The sequence below is a fragment of the Pinus tabuliformis genome, chromosome 3_2, assembly GCF_031772625.1.
Source record: "Pinus tabuliformis cultivar Carrire ecotype Pingquan chromosome 3_2, CPIR1, whole genome shotgun sequence".
Taxonomy (NCBI): Eukaryota; Viridiplantae; Streptophyta; class Pinopsida; order Pinales; family Pinaceae; genus Pinus; species Pinus tabuliformis.
The window spans coordinates 517,195,943-517,203,915 of NC_142302.1; the positions used below are offsets into that span (position 1 = coordinate 517,195,943).

At 37.7% G+C, this 7,973-nt stretch overlaps 2 long non-coding RNA genes across 5 annotated transcripts; both read right to left on the reverse strand.

The window, feature by feature from the left end:
* Positions 1-225: 225 nt before the first annotated feature.
* On the reverse strand, positions 226-3,721 carry LOC149181593 (uncharacterized). 4 transcript variants are annotated; one of them, XR_016257018.1, is made up of 4 exons: positions 3,664-3,721; positions 2,869-3,176; positions 1,257-1,327; positions 226-1,122 (listed from the first exon to the last, which is right to left on the reverse strand). It is a non-coding gene; the product is annotated as an uncharacterized LOC149181593 (long non-coding RNA). The 4 variants fall into 4 exon arrangements; XR_016257017.1 differs by lacking the exon at positions 3,664-3,721 and having other exon boundaries at positions 226-851; positions 979-1,122; positions 2,869-3,259; XR_016257019.1 differs by lacking the exon at positions 3,664-3,721 and having other exon boundaries at positions 2,956-3,259.
* Positions 3,722-4,654: 933 nt separating this feature from the next.
* Positions 4,655-6,194, reverse strand: LOC149181594 (uncharacterized). Its single transcript, XR_016257548.1, has 4 exons — positions 6,149-6,194; positions 5,880-5,917; positions 5,555-5,784; positions 4,655-5,362 (listed from the first exon to the last, which is right to left on the reverse strand). It is a non-coding gene; the product is annotated as an uncharacterized LOC149181594 (long non-coding RNA).
* Between the last annotated feature and the right edge of the window lie 1,779 nt (positions 6,195-7,973).

Below are 7,973 nucleotides of genomic sequence, written 5' to 3' on the forward strand. Positions count from 1 at the left end.
ATTTTTCATTGGAAAGAATATTTATTCATTAACACAGTCATTTTCAAAAATTTTCAAAAATAGCATGCATGAATTAGCCCCTGTTTGTAAATAAACAATTAGCTGTGTACTTATGCAAAGATTAAGAACATAACCAAAGAGTTCATAGCTTGTAGAGTGCATGCTTATATGACAAAGAAAGACAAAAAAACATAAAAGATGTACAGATATCTAATTGTTATGCACAGACTGTGAATATGTTTGAACAGAGTTTAATTTCTATGGATACTTAATAAATTTGGTGACAATTGAAGCTAAAAAATATTAAAGTCAAAATTGTTGCATGGAGAGTTCAAAATATGTAAAAGACTAGGAGCGAAAATTGTTATATGGAGTGCTTACAGATGTGATTCTACCACTCTTATATTCTATTGGATGAACAATTAACTGCATGAAAGTCTTTGTGTTTTCTTCATATTCATGCAGGTATGTGACAGTTAGTGAGGCCAATGGAAGAGAACTTTTCTACTATTCTGTGAAGTCAGAAAGTAATCCAGCAAATGATCCACTTCTTCTTTGGCTTGAGGGAGGTCCTGGTTGCACTGGTTTCACTGATTGTCTATGAGATTGGTCAGCTATGGGAATTCTTGCTCTTATTATCTATTTCAATGCTCAAAGTTGCTATTTACTGAATGAATTTTGATCTTGTACACATTAAGTTTTCAAATTGTGTAATCTGGCCATGGGAACAGCTTGTTCAAATGGCTAACTGTAAGCTCACTTTTACCCAAGTTGTTGGAATTGGCACCCAAAACCGAGTCAACTGCTGTTCTGGAGGTATGGTGCCTGCCAAATTATTGCCCTCCAGGGATCTGCACAAGAAGGTATATACTTATGCGAGTGCATTTAAAATAATCAAAAGGGAGACATGCTAATGCATTTGTTAATAATATCCAGCGTCGGGCTCGATCAAAGTGCACCAGATTGGATTTATCTTACATTATGGCAATGTTTGACAAATTTCCAATTTCATTGGGAATGGCACCACTAAGCCAATTCAAAGCCAGATCCAAATTCTGTAGATTCTTTAGTTGACCAAGTTCTCTCGGTATGGTACCCAGTATATTGTTTGCACGAAGGTTCCTGCATAAGATACCAATTTGCTCGAGGTTGTTCATGTCAACAGTTCGACAAACATATTCATATTTCTAGACTAACTTATAACTGTACAAAAACTTGGCTCATGTGCAAGCTTCATTTGAGTAATAGGCACTTACAGGTCTGCAGCGAAGCTAGAAGGGCCAATTCTGGTGCTAGAACCCCTTTAAGAGATGAGTTTGGAAGATTTCTGCATATAAATTTTTTAAACTTATTCAAGTACTTTGAATCTCAAGTATACAATGCATCAAAAGAAAACAACTGATTCAAACAACTTGGAGAGACTCAACATCAAATGTTCTTTCAATTCTACTCATTTGAAATTAAAAATGGATCTGTGATTCAATTCATCATGGGATTCTAGGTCGCACAACACCAGGACTTGGGACATGCAAGAGACGTGGATACGAGCGTCCAACACAGGACACAGCAACATTCGAAATGTGACAAGGATATATATATATTCAAAAATTTAGAACATTTACAAAATATTAATATTGATGCAACTAATTCCTACATCAAACATACAAGAAATTGGAGTATTCAAGAATCAACACACATAAAATAGTAGTTTAGGAGTTAGAACTACAGCTTTCTCATTGAGTCCCTTGATGTCATCGAAATCACAATGTATTACATAGACACTAATATTACAGGTAGACATGCCAATGGCAAAATACAAAGTAGAGAAGATAGCAGATACGGTGGATATGTTCTTTCTTGAGCTTGGTGTCTTGTTATAGCAAAGTGGTTTGCTCTAGAATGTGCACACTATTTTTTGTGTTCTAAATTGACTCTCTATTATCAATGCAACTAGATACAATGATCATCTGATTGCCCTCATTTTTCTAGGGAAAATAAAGGTTCCCTGGAAACACAAACTGACTTTCACCAATTTAAGAGTGACATAGTGGGTGAGTTTTAGGCACCTGCCAAAACATGGTCGAAATTTTTGTGCGCTTTGCAGGTTTGACAAAAGCAAAAAAAGCATCCTGCAACTTCGGAGTGCAATAAGATTTGCAAATTCTGTAAACAAAATTTAGAGAAATGTAGTTTGAGAAGTGTTATTTTCCTGATAAATAATTGGATTGCTCAAAATTTTACAAGGTTGAAGCCAGGCATAGAAGATCCAACTATAGAGCTTCATAGGGCAAATGGTTGCATATACAAAGCCATACATTCCCAAGTTCCAAGTTCTCTGTACAATTAACGCTTAGAAGCCATCCAATTAAAAGGGAACTAGGGAGGGTACATTGTCACCTATTGTATACTCCCTCTGCACTTTGGGCTAGTGCTTTTCTGCCCTCAGGAGAGATCCTTATGTGATCTAAAGTGCAAAAAAAATGACTTTGACCAACAAAGACACTTGGTATCAGAAAATTAGTTTACTGTAATTCAATTGTTACACCTAAATTCTGCTGAGAAATTGATGGGACATCAAGCTAATGTTCAGATCAGCTCTTATAATCATTAATTTGCTAAAATTCTTTGTGCAAATCTGCTCTCAAACACCTCAAATCTGCAGACCCACATGTAAATCTCCAAAAGCAATGATGAGAAACTCTTAAAATTTTGTTTGTGACTGTAGTGCCTTGAATTCTGTGGGTTATGGAGACAAGTGTAGAAGAAAATTAACTGAGCAGGAGTGATTCCCAAGGCCAACCAATTCAGAAAATTCCAAGTAATAAAAAACACCGACAAAATGAGAATTAGCCTCCAAGTAACTGTCACCTTTATCCAATGCCATGCATACAACGTTTAGAGATATTGACTTCAAATTCAAAGTGGATGTCAACAGTCAGATTACTTCAAAAGCACCTTTTCCCACCAAGTTCAATGATGCAGAAGCATCATCACCACCCCACCATGGTTGCAGCATCCCATGAACATTGAGAAGAGGTCAAGCGAGATAGCACTGTGGAAGAGACAGTGGGTAATTTTCGTCCCAGCATTCATCCTCCACCATCCAAATTCCCTTGCTTTCATCTGACAACCCACGGTTTCCCAGACCCAAGGATTCTCGTAGCCAGCTGGAACTTCTGTTTCAAGAGGATTCGATCAGTATTTCTAACGTTTACATTTTGAGCAGTCCAAGCTGTTAACAACCCCATGAGAAAATGACCATTTCCACGTTGCATCATCTCTAGTTAGTTCCTTGTAATCAGCCACACTTAATTTGAATGATGGCTTTTCTGCTGCCAAAAGATAAAAGGCTTTATAAATTTCAGGAAGCCCAAGACCTAAAAAACAGTAAGAACAGGAAGAAAAAAAATGTCTGGAACCGAACCCTCCTCCCATCACCCCCAACCCCTAAATGGATACTAAGAATAATAGATATTGAAAAAAAAGAAAAGAGTTTTCTTTCCATTTTGCCCATTACTAAGCAGTAACTTCCAGTAGGATCTTGGACTTTATAGAGTAAGCACCATGCTGTCTGCATAATGCACCTTGAAATTTCCAATAAAAAGATTAAAAACATTTCATCTTGTCTCTGAATAAAACGAAGAATGAATGAAGAAAAGTTACCAGATAGTTTCCAAAGGACCCACTGCAGTTTTAGCCTTGGCCCTGGACAAAGCTCCACTTGGCACCCAAAACCGAGTCAACTGCTGTTCTGGAGGTATGGTGCCTGCCAAATTATTGCCCTCCAGGGATCTGCACAAGAAGGTATATACTTATGCGAGTGCATTTAAAATAATCAAAAGGGAGACATGCTAATGCATTTGTTAATAATATCCAGCGTTGGGCTCGATCAAAGTGCACCAGATTGGATTTATCTTACATTATGGCAATGTTTGACAAATTTCCAATTTCATTGGGAATGGCACCACTAAGCCAATTCAAAGCCAGATCCAAATTCTGTAGATTCTTTAGTTGACCAAGTTCTCTCGGTATGGTACCCAGGATATTGTTTGCACGAAGGTTCCTGCATAAGATACCAATTTGCTCGAGGTTGTTCATGTCAACAGTTCGGCAAACATATTCATATTTCTACACTAACTTATAACTGTACAAAAACTTGGCTCATGTGCAAGCTTCATTTGAGTAATAGGCACTTACAGTGTCTGCAGCGAAGCTGGAAGGGCCAATTCTGGTGCTAGAACCCCTTTAAGAGATGAGTTTGGAAGATTTCTGCATATAAATTTTTTAAACTTATTCAAGTACTTTGAATCTCAAGTATACAATGCATCAAAAGAAAACAACTGATTCAAACAACTTGGAGAGACTCAACATCAAATGTTCTTTCAATTCTACTCATTTGAAATTAAAAATGGATCTGTGATTCAATTCATCATGGGATTCTAGGTCGCACAACACCAGGACTTGGGACATGCAAGAGACGTGGATACGAGCGTCCAACACAGGACACAGCAACATTCGAAATGTGACAAGGATATATATATATATATTCAAAAATTTAGAACATTTACAAAATATTAATATTGATGCAACTAATTCCTACATCAAACATACAAGAAATTGGAGTATTCAAGAATCAACACACATAAAATAGTAGTTTAGGAGTTAGAACTACAGCTTTCTCATTGAGTCCCTTGATGTCATCGAAATCACAATGTATTACATAGACACTAATATTACAGGTAGACATGCCAATGGCAAAATACAAAGTAGAGCAGATAGCAGATACAGTGGATATGTTCTTTCTTGAGCTTGGTGTCTTGTTATAGCAAAGTGGTTTGCAGTGCCGGCAGCTTCTCCTATAGCAAAGTGGTTTAGAGTGCCGACAGCTTTTCCTCGAGCAGACAGAATAGTGACAGCGGTAGATGGACTTGGAGAAGGGGATGAACACCAAAATTGACGTTCTTCCCTTTTTCCTGTGACCTTTGTGGTATAAAAGAAGAACACTAAAATTGGAGAAACGACAATTTCACCTCCTTCATTCTTCTTTACCTACACAATCACCTACACAATATTAGAGCATTTTCCTGTGGCTGGAAGTGAAAAAAGGAGGTGAAACTGCTTTTCTAGTTCTGTTTTGGCTCCTTGCACGTCCAACACTCGAGACATGATACAGCGCATAGCAACCTCCCGTGAAGTGAAATTTGAGATTCAACCCTAACAGCTCTGGCCTAGACATCACTGACAACTAATGCTGAGAGTTACAACATTAAATAACAAGTTGTAGCGAGCTATAAGAACTCAGAAAATTTGTGCCAGCAAGCTTTAACGAGATGGTCGACCAGGGGAACAATCGAAGTAGTACCTGGTAGCAAAGGATTCAATGTAAGAATCTGGCGCTGGGATGTACAAAGTCAAGAATTTGAAAGCAACCAATATGAGTACACCAGCCAGAGTTCCTCTGGATCCTAAGCTATAAATAAAAGCTAATGACAATTTAACAAACTAATTCCAACCTGGAATGAAAGCAGTACATGAGTAAAAATGGATTGTTTACCTTAATACTTCTTTTGGTGAATGGTCTGATGCCGCAATGGAAACCGAGAGATATTAACCTTGCCATAAGAAAATGCGTAAAGATGGAAAATAACCTTTCCTTGTTTAAAAGAAGAGAGGATTGAAAATAATATGAATACCATGATGACTGGAGTTCGTGGAAGTCTACTTCGGCGACATCGAGAACTTGGTATTCGAGCATAGCAAGGGAATCTGGCTCCTTGACCAAACCTGCAACAAAATTTAATGGAGGGTTAGAGGAAGTTACGAACCCCAAAGTTTATAAATATGTATAGAAGAAACCCAGGGTACATAAGAGTAATTACCTCTCAGTGATTTCGAACAACCAATCTCTCTAGAAATTCTGCAAAAGAAGTCCCAAGGGGTTCATGGAACGAAAAAATAAGAGATAAACCTGAGCAATTGCTAATCGGAAAGCTGAATGACAATGAAAATGCCCCCCAAGCATGAGACAAAGGTCAATTCGGACACGGGTTTGATATTGCACACAACAGAGGTTTACAGAGCTGAGTATGCATGACAAATGACCGGATGAAACGGTGGAGGGGGCAGGGGTAGTTACACCTGAACTGACCTGCGCTCACCTGGATCGTTCGATCTAACCCTAGAAACAGCAACAGGGATGATCAAGATATTTGGTAGCGGTCACATCATCTTCAAATCTCCTGAGGGATCCAGAGGAGGCAAGTCCTGACGCCCGCCTGGAGAACACCATTGGAGAAACCCTACCTCTGGAATGGCGATGGGCACTCCGCGCTCTTCATTACCCGGACCGGCGATTGGCCTCAGTGACATTTTTGATCGACGGTTGTGGTGTTTGTAATCGTCTAACATCTCATCGTACGGCGTCAGAGGAGGACACGTAGGCAAAATGGGGGATGGATCTCAAAGGGAAACGCCTTACGGCGTAATAATAAGTCTTCCGGCAGTGCTTGCCAGATCTTTGAATCCATCCAACTAATCTTTTTACAGCGTGAGAAAACTTATTGATTGCTATGTATTGGATAGTATTTTTTTTCCCAAAACAAACTAACCACCAAAAATTACTTATCAGTGATAAGCAAACTTTCACACCTGCTATATACCTCTGAATTGTAAACCATTAACATATTTCTTTACCTCAAAACTTTGACCAAACAAAAACAGTTAAGGCGTAGAGAAATCAATCTTACAGAACCTGTATTTAAAATTAACATGCACTCTTTTTGGTTATAAGTAACATATTTAAAGCCTTGGGCTTTTCGTAAAACTGGCGAGTTTCGTGGCGGAATTGGAGTGAAGTGGCACTCTTCTTATAGTTGTCAACACATGCGACGCATAACCAGCGTTTTTGCGGCCGTAAACGCAGTTGCATGTCACTTAATTCGAACTGTCAACTCATTGGCAGGTCATCTAAATCTGACTGTTACTCAATCTTCATTTTCAGTTTGGGTGATTTTCTCCAGTTTATAGAGCAGTTATTATCCGATAAATCATAAAGTATTATATAAAAATAGTATTTTTTTATTATTAGCATAATAATAATAATAGTAAATCTGGTTGATATATATGAATGGGCATTATTAAATCTGGTTGACATATATGAATGGGCATTATGTAAGTGTATGAAAATGGTGTCAATCAGTTTATATTAGCCATATTGGCTAATTTAGTTGTGCTAGTTGACATGCATGTGGAGTATTAATAAACCATGGTAAACTATATCAACTGCATTTACTAATTTAGTTCAGCTTGGTTGTGCTAGTTGACATGCATGTGGAGTATTAGTAGACCATGGTTAACTATATCAACTGCATTTACTAATTTGGTTGAGTTAGTTGACATGATTGGGGAGTAATAATAGACTATGGTTAACTATTGTTGACTATGGTTAAATATGTTTGGAGTTGCCTAACTATTAAAAGTTTTCTAATTTTTGGTAGGGGATCATATGAAACAATTTTTGGTCAAATCAAATTTTTTTGTTATTTAAAATGTATTTTTCAGTGCATATATGGATCAACACACTAAAAAACCCTCGGGCATTTGAATTGTGGAAAGTTCACAGGGAAAACTTGTGACTGGGAAAAATCCCAATTGGATTATGGGTAAATTCGAATGTAAAAATATGCCTAGAAAAGCTTCAGAACAAAGAACAAATAACAGAAGGGTTTATGATGGTCAATATATAGTTCACTATGGATAACCATGTTTGTCCACACCTATGGTTGACTATGATAGATTATGATTGACTATAGTTGACTATGGTTGGGCATGTTAACCATGGTTTCCTAGGTCAATCATAATTTTTGATGGTAGATTATGGTTGTTCATGTTAATAATGAATGGCCATGGTTGACCAAGTTCAGCCATGGTTGCCATGTTGAGTATGATTGAGCATGGGTTGACCATGGTTTCCC